This window comes from Sarcophilus harrisii, chromosome 5 (assembly GCF_902635505.1).
Source record: "Sarcophilus harrisii chromosome 5, mSarHar1.11, whole genome shotgun sequence".
NCBI classification, from domain to species: Eukaryota; Metazoa; Chordata; class Mammalia; order Dasyuromorphia; family Dasyuridae; genus Sarcophilus; species Sarcophilus harrisii.
The window spans coordinates 44,527,437-44,545,331 of NC_045430.1; the positions used below are offsets into that span (position 1 = coordinate 44,527,437).

Genomic DNA, 17,895 nt, shown 5'->3' on the forward strand with positions numbered 1-17,895 from the left:
TTGACAGTGTTGACAGAAGATTTAAGAGTTTGGGAATTTTAGGAAAACAGAATAGTAATTTACTGATACATTAAAAACTCTAGTAGCAAACAGCCTGCTTTTACATTATCTAGAGCCAGAATTCTGAGAGTACTGTCAATAAAAAATTAAGACTTTAACTCTTTGCTGGCTCACAAAATAGAAATGGTTTGTGTGAATCTGAAAATTTTAAAATGCCAATTCAGTTTGTCTGAGACATTTAATTAGAATTTAAAGAATCTCATGAACTAAAGTTAAGTCAGTTTTAAAATCTGTTTTATCTCAGTGTTAAGAATTGTCTTGTTTTTTCCCTAAAATAAAGGGAAACATTTAAGAAAGGAATAGAAATCCTCCCTGAGAACTTGCAAAGCTGAAACAGCTTGGAGACAGAATAAACTGAACATTAAAAGAAGGAAAATTTATTTAGCCTTGGTAATATTGTTTTATAATATTTTATAAATGTAATTTAGGGAACTAGGTATTTTCACCTTTGCTAGAAAATTAAGAGGAAAATTCCAGCTAAGACTATTTGCTTATTTCTTAAGAAAATTCTAAAATTGTTAACTAAGTTATTTGGAGTTATTATCATCAGGTTAAATCTAAAATTGGTAATTACTATGCATGGAACAAGGATGGGGTGAAAGTCTTATCAGTTCACCTTCAAATATGAGGGTATGCAGTACCTTTTTCTCCCATCACAGAGTAGGGAGAGGTATCAAACAGCTTACCCCATGAAAACACTAAAAATAGTTAAAAATAGAGTGGGCAACAAGCAAACTCAGCCCCTTCCCCGGGTCTCTGTCAATTCACTTTAATTTGTAAGCTTGCCAATTTTCTTAAAACCATCACAGTAAGCAAGGTCATCAGTCTTGAGAAATAAGCCTATTATGAGGTATTGTTCCTTAAAAAGGAATGTGGTTACTAAGAATCTTTAAGCTTGTTTAATGATTGATCCTTTGCAACAGGATAAGTTTAAACATACAAAACATATTAAACAAGATCTTCTACTTGTGTGAGTCCTAGTAAGCTTTAAAAAATAATGTAAGATACATAAGCCTTAAGCTGCGCTTAGTAGAATTAGCTATTAGAGATAAAATCTCTTGGGACTGTAACTGATATTTTTTTGAATTTTGAACTTAATTGCCTGCTCTTTAAGTCAGCATTCCACTTTTGAGAGAAATGCCCTAAGTTACTCAGAGGGACTGAACTGTAGGTGGGTGTCTTATCTGGGCAAGAGTGGGGAGGAGAATTTTAGCCTCTGCTTAAAGTCAGATCCTTCTGACTCAGTTTCCTGGTTCTGTTTCTTTGTTTCCCACCTGATTATTCCTGAATCAGGCTATGAGGTGAAATTGTTACTCCATGATGGGTTGTCAAGTAGAGCTATGCTTTATCCTGTCTTGTATGTGCTCTCAGGCTAAAGCCACAAGTACCTATTTTAACACTATTTTAAGAATGTCCTTGCTTTTTTCTCTTACAGCAAATTTCTATAATCAGAGCAAGTGTTCAGTAAAATCCATAAACATAGTATAAGTATCCCTGGAGACACACAATGGATTTCTACTTTAGATCTTAAAGATTCTTTCTTTTGCATACCATTGCATAAAGATTCATAATTTATTTTTGTCTTTAAAGAGGCAAATCCAAGAGAACATAACCCCTACCAATTAACATGGATAGTCATGTCCATAAGATGGGGTAGCTCAGCTTCCCTTACAGCCCCCACATATTTGGCCAGGCCCTGGCTATCCAGTATGTAGATGATATCTGGATTTGTAGCCACATTCAAAGAGGCTTCTGTGGCTGCAGCCATACAAATCTTTAACTTTCTGGCCTCCTGGGATGATAGTCTCTTTGTCTAAAGACCCATATTGATAATCAGTCTGTTAAGTATTGAATTAACTCCCATCTCCTGCAGACAATCTTATCATTCTCTGAATCTGCCTCAGAGAAATACCTGTGTATTTTCCTGGGCATGGCTGGATTCTCTAGGCTTCTCAAAGAAACTTGGTGTCTTTGGGGTGACCTTCCTATCTTAGAGCAGTGTCTGCCATAGCTCTTCTAATCGAGGAAGCCTCTAAGCTCACCCTAGGCAAACCATTGGAGGTTTTAACTCCCTACCAGGTTCAGAGTATTTTTGCCCTTACCAGAGCTTTAAAATAGGGGAAAGGGATAAGAGTGAACATCTATACTGACTCCAAATATGCCTTTCATGTTTTGCATGCTTATGGGGATTATATGGAAAGAAAGGGCACTTTGGACAGCAAAAACAAAAAATAAATAAATAAATCATCCATTAAACATGCAGGAGAAATTCTACAATTATTGGAAGCTGTCCATGGAGCTAGAGAGGTTTCTGTAATGTTTTGTAAAGATATTTTACGATAGAATAGGGGGATTCACTTCAGGCCAAGGGAAACAGGCTTGCAACTTCAGCTACTCATGCTGCTGTCTGTTTGCCCCTGACTATGGCACCTTTAATTCCCCAATACCCCAACTTCTACACTTCTTATAGCCGCCAGAAACAAGTCCTTGCTAAACAAAGGAGGTACATGCTTTCCCCTTCTAGGTAGTTTCAAACACCTTCAGGCCAATTTCTAATCCCAGAGGCCAGACAAGGGAATTTTCTCTTTATTTTATACAAAGATACTAGTAAAAAAAAATGCTTTTCAAATCCTTTGAAAAATAAATTTTCACTGACCACAAGCTAGGAGAAACAATCAATCAGGTCTGTCAGCCCTGCTCAGTTTGTGCCTAAATAAATTCGGAAAGGGCTGTTAACCCACCCCACCCCCCATCTTGAAACCCATCTGGAGGAGGGGTACATACATAGGGAAGGACTGGCAGACAGATTTTACACATATGTCCCCTCAAAGGGGCTTCAAACTTCTTTTGCATTTTGTTGATTATTTTACTAATTGGGTAAAAGCCTTACTTTGCAGGACTGAAAAGGCTCAGAGCTATTGCTAAAGGAGATCCTATTCACTTATTATTTCTACTCTGCATGTCATCTTCTCTACCCAATGCTTATTGCCTTTTAAACATTATGGTATTTGCATTCTAGGTCATCTGAGCACTCCTTTCACTGTGTATAATGCCGCTGGCCTACCCATTTCCTTTACTCCTTTGAAGAGACAAAAGCAGAGTTTATGGAGGAAATATTCTTTGATATTTATCCTAAGAAAATCTGTCTGGATGTGAAACATTCTTAATAGCCTCATCTATCTCCCCCAAGTCTTCCTCTGGATGGAGGTTATTGTCCCTAGTAACACCTATACTAAAATCCACTTTTAATTATTCTTCTTTTTGCCCATATTTGGCTGCTGCATTTCTAATCTACTTGTGAGAATTGTTTCTTCCAGACTCCAAGCCATAAAATTCCAACTATTGGGTCAAGCTGAATATCATATGACACCTGATTCTGACACTCAGCATACCCTGGACGCTACTGCTGCCACTTTCAAATCATGTGCTACCCTTTCTCAGCTTGGACCCCATTAGGCAGGGTCAGATCTATACCCCTTATCAACCTGAAACAGTTCCAGAAGAACTTTTGTCCCAAATGAATCTGGTGTTAAAACTGCTAAGAAGGGAATTATAGGATACAATTTCTAGGGAAAATATAACAATAATCCTAAATTTCCCTGCCGTTAGGAGTGCTATTGTTCTAACAATCTGTCAATTAATCTAAAGCTTTCTGGCTCACTGTAAAATAGAAAATCTGCTGGTCATTGATAACCAGATTCCTGAGACCACTCCTCAGTTCTCCCTCTGGCCCATAAAATTAGCATATCAGTGAGATGAAGAACTGGATAAATTTGTCTCCCTAAATCCTTTTGGAGCTTGGCATGTTTCAATTGACACTGGAATTCAATAGGCTTTGCCTCTTGACTTGGAGGAGATGGATTAAGGCCTGCAAATTCTTTAGTTACCTCATGATGCCAGTCTGTGACCCCATCTTTTGAGATCTCCCTCTGAACCTCAACATTTGGTGGGCTGTTACATAGTATTAATTTGGCCCCCAAGTTTTTCTTTTTACCAGGACAAGAAGGAAGCCTGCTAGGCATCCAATTATACCATGACTTAAAAAGGAATAAAAAAGTAGATATATCTCTCACTGACACAGGGGATGCAAATGGATGAACAGACAACTGGCCTCCTGAAATGATAATCTAGACATTTGGTCTAGTCACTCGGGCCCAGGATAGAAGTTGGGGCCATAAGGGTACTAGTTGTAGTTGAAATTATCACTAACCAAATGGCCAAAGCCTTGAACCTACTAATAGATTCTTGGTCTACTAATAGGTCTACTAATAGACCAAGCCACTCAAACTAGGGAAGCCCTATTATAGCACAGACTGTTACTAGATTATCCCCTAGCAGAAGAAGGTGGGTCTGTGAGAAATTAAATCTGTTAACTTGCTGTATGAAAACCAATGACAATGGGAAAGCAGTAAAATAAATCACCAAAGATATTAAGAAATTATCTCATGTACCTGTACAGACTTGGTCCTCCTCCTTTAATGCATCCTGGTAGTCCTGGTTTGATGGGAATTGGTGGAAGCAAATCCTTTGGTTTTTGCTTATTGTTGTAGCTGTTATTATTGTCCTATCTATTTGTTTGCCTTGTATGGTACAACTAATCACTTGGACAGTTTAAAATTCTTCAGCTAAAATGGTCTCAGTAAAGGTCTCTGCATCAGCAGGATGCTAGTCTTGAATGGAGAAAAGTGGATTCCCATAAATACTGAAGAAAAAAAATGAACCAGACAATGGAGAGCTTAGAAGAAGATAGGTATCAGGATTGGTAGAGAAATCTTTATGTGACTATCAATAAGAGGAGGGATTGAAAGTAATAGATTTCTCAGAAGATGAGGGTAAAGTAGAATGGCTCTTAAGTCTAAATTTCATAAAGTCATGAGATCCCTATGAAGGAATGCACTTCTACATCAGCCCTGTCCATGCCAAAAAAGGAAGCATTGTTATACATTGATCAATAGCCCCTTTCATGTTCCTGAAGAATTCAGACAAGCAATGAATTTAAAAATCAACAGGATAAAGGAAGGACCCAAGGTTTTAAGGCTATACAACCCAGCTTCTGCCTCTGTACTATGTCATACCCTATTAGACTGCCTAGAGAGTGTTGTGGTGGCCTACTTCTTCCAAGAACAAAAAAAAAAAAAAAAAAAAAAAGCTTTCTGTTGTATCTGGAGATGCCTCCAAGTAGTCAGTTTGGGTAAGGGGAATCCAGCACCCCATCCCACACAGTAGCAAAATGAAGAGAGTGCTAGTCCTGGAATCCAGAAAGTCCTTATCCTGAATACAAATCTACTCTCAAATACTTAATAGCAGTGTGACCATGAATAAGTAATTTTCCTTCAATTTCCTCATCTGAAAATAATTTAGAGAAGGAAATAGTAAACCACTCCAGTATCTTTCCCTAAGAAACCTAAAATGGGTCATAGAGTTTTATGAGATAGAAATAATTGAAAAATAACAACAAAAAAATAGATTGGGCTGCCTAGTAGGTAAATGGTTCCTTGACACCAGCAGTTTTTTTAAAAAGCTGCATAACTAATGAAAAATAAAAAGTTAGATTATTACTTGCTTGGTATTACCTAAAAGAAAATGGACTAAATCATCTCTGAGTTGCTTTCTACCTCTGAGAATTAATAATAATAGCATCCATAGTTTTAGATCTCTGTCCACATAATATAGGGGAAAAAATCATGTAAAATAAATTGAACAATCCCATCTAATATAATTTTTCTTTGTGAACATTGATAAAGTCATAGAATATAAGGATTTATAAATAAACTACATCCAAGCAGTTCTGTCAATTTAGGATTAAGAAAACATTAACAACAACCCTTCTTTGATAAACAACCAAGGTATTTTTACATCTGAACACAGAAGAAAAAGGGGGGAAAAGAAAATTATCTTTTGGACTCTATAAAAGTGCCAAAATTATGCATGCATAAAATTATGCAATGCCATTCATTTTAAATATGAGCTAGTAAAAGTTAGTTGGATTGGAAGCTGAGAAAATAAAAAAAAAATCAGAAGACAAGTTAATGCTAATTCAAACACAATCAGTGCTGAGCTTGCCTCATATCAGTTTCAACTTTGATCTTGATGTCTTAAAAATGAAAACTTGGGAAATTGGGTTTATAAAAGTATAATAGAAAAATGAATTACAGACTTTAAAGATTAAAGTAGAGGAGGAAATTTGGATTTAAATGTAAATTTAAGACCAAAAACAATTATATTGGTCTTAGAGATGTTATATTGTGGGCTTAAATGTTCTATTAATTTTTTTCAGTGCAATTTTTCTTGCATTGTATAATTGGTTATATTTTGAAATTACAATTTGAGATTCCATTTTCTTATCAATATCCTACTCAGAAGTTGTAGGAAGATCATAACCCATATAAGTGACCATTAAGTCAGTCATTGAGATAGATCATATTTTGATGACAAACCAGTCCAGTATCTTGGCCAAGCCAATTCCATACAGGGTCCAAAAAGTCAGCATGATTGAATGAATGAACAATAACGAAAACCATTAGGTAAACATGTATCTTTGCAGATTTCACTAATAAAGGCTGTGATACTTTTAAGTCCTCTTTATATTCCTGAACTTTGTGAAAGGCCTTATTGTGCAAGGGCTCAATCTCAAAGTGCTGTATGTGAGAGTATGAGATTTCCTATAGAGTCCATATAGATAGAGCAACTATATCTATACCCATGTATATATATATATATATATATATATGAAATAAATGAAGAACCCCAAGAAATGGAGTTTCTGAGTCATTAATAATTAACCACAACTTTTATAAAACTGAACCCTTATGCATATATTTCATTGAGTAAAATAGATGTGTAATGAAGGAAATGTAAATGAATATTATTTCTATATTGTCTGATAAATATACTGAGAAAATGATATTTTTGCCATTAAATTTTTGGAGTATATACTTCTCAGATTGGCTAAGATGACAGGAAAAGATAATGACAAATGTTGACGGGACACTAATACCTTGCTGGTGGAATTGTGAATTTATCCAACCATTCTAGAGAGCAATTTGGAACTCTACCAAAGGACTATTAAAATAAAATGTGCATACCCTTTGATCCAAATAGTATCTCTCCTGGAATTATATCCCAAAGAAATCTTCAAGGAAGGAAAGGGACCCATGTTTGGAAAAATGTTTGTGGCAGTCCTTTTTGTAAGTGGTAAGAAACTGGAAACTGAGTGGATTCCCATCAGTTGGAGAATGGCTGAATAAGTTATGGTGTATGAATATTATGGAATATTATTGTTCTATAAGAAATGATCAGCAGGATGATTTTAGCGAGGCCTGGAGAGACTTACATGAACTGATACTAAGTGAAATGAGCAGAACCAGGAAATCATTGTACACAGCAGCAACAAGATTATATCATGATTAATTCTGATGGGTGTGGTAGTTTTCAAAAGTGAGATGGTTGAGGCCAGTTCCAATAATCTTGTGATTAAGAGAGCCATCTAGGGGAGGGGGGGGGAAGAGAGGGAAATTTGGAACACAAGATTATGCAAGGCTCAATGTTGAAAAATTATCCATGCATATATATGTTTTGAAAATAAGAAGCTTTAATAAAAAAATGGAGTGTAAGAGAGAGATTGTTGATCAATTTGTACATGTAGGTAGAGAGTGGATTCTGGGAGTATTTAAAACAATGGCAGCAGGATTGTAAATTATAAATTCCTGATTCTAAGTGAAATATTATACCCACACACTATGCAGCTGGCTTATTAAATGATGGTGATGTGAGTATTTACAAAGATTAGCAGTGATCACCAAAACCTGACAAGCTAGTTAAATTTTATTTTTTGTCTTCTTTTTCTATTTTTCAAAATAATTACTGGCTAATGAATTAGGGGACTATGATAGACATAATACGACTAGATAACAGCAAAGTATTTGCCCAAGTTTTTGATGATATTTTTGCAAACAGCAACTAAGTGATCTTTAAGATAATGTAATTGGGTAGATTTATACACATTTTTCAAATGACTGAATACAAAGACTAGTCCTTATAGACTGTCAGAGTGAAAGAGTTAACTAATGGAATGCCCTATGGATCTCCCATTGATTCTGGCTTAAACTTTTATTGTTTTTGTTGTTAACGACTCTCATAAAACATAGGTGGAATGCTTATTGAAAGAGTGAGAAAGAGAACAAATCCATGAAATGGTAAAGACAGGAGGAAAAGAAAAGAAGATTGACAGAAATTGTGGGTTGAATCTAACAAACTGAAATTTAATAGGGAAAAAGTAGTCATGTACTTGAGTTCAAAGTATCAAGGACAAAGATACCAAATTGTAGGGAGGAAGTATAGAAACAACTATACTTGTGGAAAAAAAAAAGTTCCAGGTAAAGAGAATGAAATACATAATGAAATAATTTATGCATTGTGGGGAGGGAGGCAATCCCCAAATCTAGGCTGTGGGGGAAAAACTTGACAAAATTTCCATGTTGCAGGGGTGACATAGTGTATGGTTTAATGTAATGGGCCATAATTCTGGAGAAATGTACTTGAAACAAGGATTCTTGCAACAAGGTATTAACTCAGTGGAACTGATAAGACAATGGCTATCTAATTTATCATGGTAATCAATAGTTCTCTAGTTCAGTATGACTGAATTAATCTTACTACAAATAATGATTCCCTAGTGATATAACGATTGGCTTATACTCAGTATGATGAATTGATTTAATTGTAATAGAGTACTTAAGAGATCAGAGTGAGACCTAGAGACAGACTCGAACAGACTCGGACACAGATGCGGAGAAGACAGAGAATTGGAGGCTAGAGCTGGCTGGCCTGTCCTCCTGCTTTTCCCACTGAAACCAAGGCCTGTCTGAAGAGCCTCCGTAAAGCTAGCTGAACCCCAGGCAAGGAGACACACTGTGAAAGAGACAATAAAGACTTTTGCACTTTATCTCTGGCTATTCTCTTGGTGATTACTCAGATGAATTGAAGGCTGGTCCAAAGACATCCAGAAAACTAACCAGAACATTACACATTGGTATCCAAACATGGGGCTTAGGATTTACACTCAGCAGTCCAGACTGACAAGATCCTGAGTTCAGTGAAAAGTCTCCGTGACCCCGAAATTAGGGTGAGTACAAAAATAGACAAAAAGGAAACTTTGTTAAGGGCTAAACTAGTGTTTCAGCTGAAATGGGACAAATGCTTAGAAAACAGCCTTCTCCACCCCAAGGAAAGTGTGTAGAAAGCATAGTTAGAATAACAAAAAAAAACAAGGTTTGATTGTAACATGGGAGCAGATCATTGGACTTTTAGAAACATTAGAATGCACATCCCCTTGGTTCTCTAAGGAAGAAGAATTAGAGGCAGATAAATGGAAATTAGTAGGACAGCAGTTAATTGAATATTACAATGATAATGGTCCTGATTCAATTCCTAAAGAAACACAATTATGCAACTTTAGAGGAGATCATAAGATGCTGTGATGCAGAGTATGGGAAGACAGGGTCTCTAGTGGCAAGGGACTTCCAGAGAGACTCATTGATGCTTTCAATATGGTAAAGTGGGGCATTTGAAAGCTCAATGTTGGCATAGAGATAGAGTGAGAAGACAGGGTGAGAGAACAAGACCTCAAACCCTATGTCCAAAATGCAACAGAAGCTTCCACTGGGCTTCAGAATGTAGATTGACTCAGATAAATGAGAAGTGGGGCCCAGCTCCAAGAACTCAAACAAAATAAAAAAAAAAAAAAAAGGTGGGGCATGATGGCAGCCAAGTTTATACCCAGAGAGCCTTTAGAAGTCAACACTCAGACATGATCAATCAGCTGAAGAGCAATCTGTTGGAAGAAAGGGATTGGATAATCAATCAGCAGAGAAGCAATCAGATGTGAGAAAGGGATTATAACTAGGGAGAATACAGGTTTTATAACCCAACAGAAGGGCAGTGTCCAGTGCGAGCAGCTCCAATATAATTTCCAGGTGATGAGGAGAGATCCAGAAAGTGGTGAATGGAAGGGACCAGATAGGTTAACTGCTTGGGGAGTGGGTTTGCGTGTATCTATCAGATGGGTTCCAATGAGCCGTATTCACTTTGTCCACTAGAGAGAGACAGAAAAAGAGAAAAAAAACATCAAAACAAAGGAGAAGACCTAAGAAACATCTGACACTGAAAGAGCATGGTTGATATTGAGACTGTTGCAGGACTTTAAAACCCTTAGGAATCATAGGATACCCTGAGATGAAAAATTGTTGATAAGACTGTTGCAGAACTTCAAAACCACCAGGAATCATTGGATTCCCTGACATGTGAAGTAATGGACAATAAATAGATTGGTTTTGGACTATTTACAAAACAAAAAAAACAAACAAACAAAAAACAAACAATGTTATATTCTGCGGGTTCTGATGAACTTCAAAATCTCTATAATTCCATTCATATTCAATCCCTCCCTTCATCAGCAAAGATTACAAAAGAGTACCTGACATCTTTCAGAGGTCTTTTTCATCTGGCTCTTTTTATGCTTTGATGTCATTACATGACAAACACCTTTCCTACCCAAACTTGTCATTGAACCTATCTTTTGTGGTTCAAAAAATCCACCATCAAAGATGACTCACTCTTGCGGTGAAGTATCTTTGGTAATATGGAATAATTCCACAAAATGGCAGCTGGCTTTTACCCATGGATCTTTGGTGCAGGGAGGAGATGGAATCTATTGAAACTGAGAACCAAACAATCAATATATTTAACTCCAACATCATCAAATTCTACAAACTGAAGTTTTATTTATTGTTTTATTGATGGTCCAACTTTAAACAATGGAGAAAACTTTAATAAAGAAGAGTAAAAGTTAAAAGTAAGTATATGTATTTTTTTTTTACTTGAGAGCTGATTGTTAAATATTTTTCAGTTTCTTGGGTCACACATAATTTTGATTCCTGAAATATTCCCTGTGGTGAATGAAGAGTTGAATTCCTATGATTTTTAAATTTTCAAATAGTTTGTATTGAAATGACAGATCTCTAGTGAAGAGACAGGTTTTTAAATAATAGGTGCAGCATTTGGAGCATAACCATGAATTTGTTTTGAATACATTTTCTTCAATCTCTAAGAGTCTAGGGTAGGTATAACAATAAAAATTCAAAACACTAATAAGCATTTTTTTTAAAGTGTTTTTCTTCATCCAAGCTTGTATATAGTTTTAGCTTTAAATGTTTTTTTTTTCAATCTGTGTAAAAACTATTAACTCTGAGAAACATGAAAAGTCAACTTTTTGTTTAAACAAATGAAACAAAACATATATATGTGATACCTGAGTATGATTTTAATGACACCTCTGGATATATTCCCTAATTAGTAAAACTTAAATTTGTGGTCTCTCATTTAGCAAGGTAGTGTGTGGCTATATTAATAAGAAAACAAATTAATGGAAAAAACAAAAGAAATTCAGTCTATCATGGATCCTAAATGTAAAAATAAAATAATTCCATTTACCCAAGAAACACAAATTAGCAGAAACTTAATAGGACTCTACATAGCAAGCCTAATAAAACATTTGATATGATTACTAAGCTTTTAAAATTGATTTTTTGTTTTATTTTCCTGGGAAGCCACAAGCTAGGGATATTTTTGATAGACAACAAATGCCCATCTTTTTCTTTGGCCACAGATGTGGAGAATAGTTAAGAGAAATTTTTTAAAAATGACAATCATTTATTTTTTCTAAGACAGAGCTCAATTCTATATATTATTAACAAAATTGTAATATGCATATTCACCATAGAACCTCTTGGATCATGGGGTTATAACTGGTCAAAAAAAAAAATAATGACTTTTTATCAATAGTCCTGGATGCTTCTGGTATATATATTAACCATTTACATTCCCTTATTAATATTTCTTTCAAACAAATAGTTTTCCTTCTAATTTTCTTCCGGGGCCATGTCCAGTCATCCTGATTTATATCTGGCCATTGGACCCAGATGGCTCTCTAGGGGAAATTAAGGCAGGGACTTTGCACAGCCCTTTCTCACTTAAATACAATTCACTTGCATTTCATGGCATTACCTCCCTGCTATTTTGGTTCTCTTCAAGAATGAAGGACAAATAATTATGTCTGTGAGTAAAGGTGACTTGGAATTGGTCAGTTGGAAGACTCCCTTCTGTAATGGGCTGAGGTTTGAGTTGGTGCACTGAGGTCCCAAGTACGTGAGGCTAAATAGTAATTGGGCTATACTCTATTAATATACATGATTGGATAAAGAATGGTCCCTGCCCACTCCGTGCAAGTCCTGATGTGTTGTATAGGAAATGACAATTTTGGTGGGTGGAGGCAGAGAGAGAGAGAGGAAGAGAAGCTGGGAGAGATTGGGCCTGGGTTCGAGACTCTGAGCTGCTGGTTGTGTGGCTGCTGGTCGAGCTAGCTTGTTGACTCAGCTGCACACATTGCTATCGCCGATTCTCTTCCACCTCCTATACTTCTTCACTGAGAATAAAGACTGACGATTTTCTCCTAACCTGAATTCCTGACTCCTGCTGATTTAAAAATACACGATCTTCACATTTGGCGCCCAACGGTGGGAACCAAGGACTGAAGAAGTCTCCGGTGACCAGGAACTTGGGTGAGTATTGTCAATAGACAAATAAGGAACTTATTTTCTTAAAAACTAAACCAGTAATCTTTTTTTTTTTGGCTAAAATGGGACAAATGCTAGCTAAAGACTCTCCATCCCCGCCCCCAACCCCACCCAAGAGTGGTGCTATAGAAAGCATGCATAAGCTGATAGAAATACATGGGTTACTTATAACTTGGGAACAGATAGCGAGATTTGTGGGTATATTAAACTGCATCTCCCCTTGGTTGGTAGAGGAGGAACAGATCTCTCGAGATAACTGGTCCCGGGTTGGACAAGAGATGTCCATGCATTTCAGAGAATGTGGTCCTCATTCAATTTCCATTGAGGCATTTTATTTATACAATATATTTTGAGACTAAGAAACCCATCCCTAGAAGAAAGAAAACCCTTGGCCCTTTCTACCCTTCCAAATTAGGGATGACATTAAGGAGGAAGACAAGAAGAAATTAATACATTTCCCACAGGGCATGGAGACTTAAGTGAGCAAGGGTGTGGTGACCTTCCCCCTCAGGAGGCAGCTTCAGCCCCACCCCAGGAGCAAGTGATTGACTCTCCTCTACCAACTCCACCCTCCGGGATGGAGGGAGGAGAGGCAGTGGGGGGGGGAGGACAGGACCAACTTGAGTAGACTGCAAGAGGGCTTTAAGGCCAAAAAAAGGGGGACATCCAGGAGTTTACTTATGTTTCCTGTAATTTCAGTCTAATGCCCAGTCAAAAAGCAAAATCCCTTTTAATAGAAATTATTAAAGATCTTAAAAGGCCTTCAAAATTGGGACATCAGCTTATGTTAAGATGTATTAAGAATTTGGCTTTTGAAATCTTGACTCCTGATGACTGGAAATCTATAGCAAGGGTATGCCTAGAACCTGGACAAAATTACATGTGGCTTTCTGAATATAGTGAGTTCTGTAGGATACAAGCCCAACAAAATAGTCAAAATGCTGTTCATGCTGCGATCACCTATGACCTACTACAAGATATAGGTCCATATGCAGACATCACAGCACAGGTTAATTATTCAGTAGCAGCATATGAGCAAATTGCTGCTAATGCTATCAAAGCGTGGGCTTCGACTCACAATAAAAATGACAAAGGTGAGGCCTTCACAAAAATAACACAAGGGCCAGATGAGCCCTTTGCTGACTTTGTGGGATGTTTGCAGACTGCTATCACAAGAACTAATGGGGAAAACCCAACAACAGATGTTTTAATAAGGCAACTTGCTAAGGAAAATGCTAATGAGGTGTGCAGAAGGATTATACTAGGACTGCCCAAGGATGCTCCTTTAGAGGAGTTCATAAGACGCTGTGCCACAGTGGGCACAAATGCCTTTTATATCCAGACTATGATGCAGACTTCCCAAGATCCCAACATGGGTAGACAGGGTCCCTTCTGGCAAGGGACTTCTAGAGAGACACGTCAATGCTTTCAGTGTGGTAAAGTAGGGCATCTGAAAGGTCAATGTTGGTATAGAGGCAGAGTGAGAAAACAGGGTGGGAGAACAAGACCCAGTAACCCATGTCCAAAATGCAACAGAGGCTTCCATTGGGCCTCAGAATGTAGACAGGTTCAGGGAAACGGGATGAGGGGCCCAGCCCCGGGGCCCCAGGCAAAAAACACTTGGGGCATGATGGCAGCAATGAGGCCAGGGAGATAAACTAAGGCAAGAAGAGTGACAGCCATTCCTGAGAAGCTATGATTAAAGACAGAAAAGGCCAACACAAAAGTTGTCTGTGTTTTTATTAACATAGGGGTAGATGATTGATCTTAAAGAGAAGTAAATAAAATAGAAAATAAATAAGGCACCAGAGAGGTATAGAGGGAACTTCCACATTGGAAAGAGCTGTAGAGGATAGTTTTCAATCTCTCTGGCTGCCACAAGAGATCCGTGATCCAGTGGAGTAAGACCAAGGGTACAGCTGATGTTCATCACTCTCTGCTTAGATTCCTTGTCATCTCCACATAGAAATATCTGCCTGCTTGCATCCAGGGTTCCCAAGTGGAGAGCCCAGGCTGAGATTGTATTAAATGCTTTCACGACTTTGGCTCCTGGCACCAATTCAGCAAGATATTCTGCATTGGATTCAGGATACTGATTAATTTTAAGGTTGTTGCTGACGTCTACCAATATTTTTCCTTGGAGTTCCTCAGCTAACTTTCCAAGAAACTTATAATGATCCCTGTGGATTGCTATAATTATAATATCAGATCTCTGGGCAGCTTCTGCATGGCTTAAGACTTCAATTTCTTTGTGGCACAGACTGGATTGCTCAGGATTTCGGCTTCCAAAGACCACAGAGTAGCCACATTGGAACATCTTATGGCCTAGTGATCTTCCAAAGTCTCCTGTTCCAAACACACACACTGACTCTTTCTTGACAGAAGAGTTCACATTCATGGCAAAAGAAGCCTGATCTTTCTCCATAACTGCGAGGAGCCGGGCTTCCAAGTTCGTAACTCGGTTGCAGCAGCTGTTGCTGCTGTTTGCAGCTGATTAGATCAGTCCTAGGTGGGGAGGGTCGGGAGCGTCTGCACATAAAAAGACTTTTGCAGGACTTCAAAAACTCAGGGGGATCATTGGATTCCCTGACATGTGAAGCAATGGACAATAGATTGGTTTTGGACTATCTCTTGGCTGCTGAAGAAGGTGTATGTGTGACTGTTGTCTACATACCCTCCTTCTTCACTGAGAATAAAGACTGACGATTTTCCCCTAACCTGAATTCCTGACTCCTGTCGATTTAAAAATACACGATCTTCACACCCTTCCTTTCTTCCATTCCTTTTCTCCTTCCCTCTCTCTCTCCCTCTTCCTTTCCTTCTTTTCCTCTTTCCTTCCTTCCTTCTTTCCTTCTTTCCTTTCTCTATCAATTTAAGATAACATACCCTTACCTACAAATGCTTTTAAAAGCATTTTGTTCTCTTTTGCATATCTATATTTATATTTGAGGATGTATATACATGTGTATGTGTAGTACATAGTATTACACAAATATAAGATATTTTGAAGATAATATCAAAGGGAGGGGATATTAAGTGGTATTAAATGATCCTGGTTTTCCAGGATCTTTAGACTTTTAGAATTCCACTTCTTTAGAATTTTAGCTGAGAATTGAAGAAAGCCAAGAGGAAGAGAACACAATGGACAAAGTTCCAGACATAGGTAAAGAAAGTGACTTGTTTGAAGAATAACAAGGATAGTGAAACTAGGTCTTGTTAGCAAAGGTGAGAAAGGTATAAAAAGAATTAACAGTTGCTAAAAGGGCCAGATAATGTACACCTTTAGAGTCAAAACACGATATTTTCTATTTGATTCTGAAGGTAAAACTCCACTGACAATAAACAGTGGAGTTTATTGAATGAGTCCGGGATGAGGTAACAGAAGGTATAATGTTGTTAAATCTTTGTTTTTTACAAAATCAGAATCAATTAAGTTTTTTTTTTCCTCCTAAGGCAATTGGAGTTAAATGACTTGCACAGGGTTACACAGTTAGGAAGTGTTAAGTATCTGAGGTCAGATTTAAACCCAGATCCTTCTGATTCCAGGGTTGGTGCTCTATGCACTGCACCACCTAGCCACCCTCAAAGAAATTAATAGTTGAGTTGGAATTTGAAAGGATTGGAGAAAGAATTGAAGCACAGTGAAAAACTAGAAGGGAATAACTAGAGTCCCAGTATAAGGTGATAAGGGTTTACATGAGGGTAGTGCTGTTGTTAGAGGACAAAAGTGGGTATTTATGAGAGCTCTTATGCACCATACTGGAAGGACTTGGTAACAGATTGGATATGAGGGGTGAGAAAGAATGAGAAGTCCAGAAGTAAAGAATGATAATTAGGATGTGAATCTGTGTGACTGGGATTATAGTGACATTTAGTTAGCAAAAGAAATGTTAGGAAGAAAATATTTTCTGAAAAATGATAACGAGTTCCATTCTGAAATACTGCTTTAAGACATCAATGGAGCATCCTGTTCAAGATGTCCCAAGAAATAGTTGAAATTTGGGCATGGAAATCAGGCACAAGGTTGAGACTAAGTAAAGTGGAGATTCATTTGTATTAAGATATTAATCCCATGTGAAACTGAAAAGATCACCAAGTGAAATAATATTAAAAGGAAAGAAAAATTTTAAAAAAGGTCCAGAAAAGAATATTTGGTGCCCCTTTATCTATGGTTAGTAAGTGATATGCAAATAAAGATACAGCAAAGAAGGCGACACAGCAAAGAAGGCTGAGAAGGATCAGCCAGATTGATAAACAAATCAATAGAAGAGAGCATCATTAGGAAAAGTTAGAATGAGGAGAATATCAAGAAGAAGGTGCTACAGGGCTACAGAGATGTCAAGAAGAATGAGAACTGATAAAGTGATTGGATTTAGAAATTAAGAGATCATTGGTAACTTTAGAAAGAAAGCTGAAAAAAAGTGAAGGTCAGCATATTTAACTTATGTATGTCAATATCACCATTTCACTGTTCTATGGCTTTGAAAAGCTAGTCAGTATTTTGAATGTTGCCAGTCTTTGGCATCAGTAAGAGTCAAGGGTTCACTCCTGATTGGGTCAAAGATACTGAATCTTCATTATCATATTGAAAGATTTTGGCTAGGCTGGGATCCAGTTTAGTGACTTCAGATATAGAACAATGTACTATATGTAGCCAAGGGCCAAAAGAAGATTTGGAAATGATCTGGTCATTTTGATTAATGCAAAAAAAAAAAAAAAAGCCAGTAAATCCATCCAAAAGCCATCTACTTGGGAACTAAGATTATGCAATTTGATTGTTTATGTTAAATTAAAATATTCGGCCAGATGGCAATCCCTCACCTTCTTTCTTAGTTCTACGAATTGCATTTCCCACTCCCCACCCACTCCACTCAGATCAACTTCTGGCTTTGTCTGATGGTTAACTCCCTGTCTGCTTGGGGGATTTCATGGCTCTGTGCACCAAAAGCTCAGCATTCCTCATCTACTTATGCTAGTTTTTTGAATATATTACTATGCATATTTATATAAAGTTTCCTTGGAGGCTTGTTCATCATTTTACCTCTTCCTAAACTCCTCACCCTTCTTTGATTTTATTCTATGTATATGCTTTGCTTATCCTTGTACAATATACTTAGTGCCCAAGTTCTTCCCCTAACATCATTCTTTCTGGCTGAAGAGCACACATTTTTTAATCTCTTTGAAAACCTCAAGGCAAATGATT

General features: G+C 37.3%; 1 pseudogene; it reads right to left on the bottom strand.

Moving 5' to 3' along the window:
- Positions 1–1,675: 1,675 nt before the first annotated feature.
- LOC116419502 lies at positions 1,676–15,187 on the bottom strand (annotated as a pseudogene).
- Positions 15,188–17,895: the final 2,708 nt, after the last annotated feature.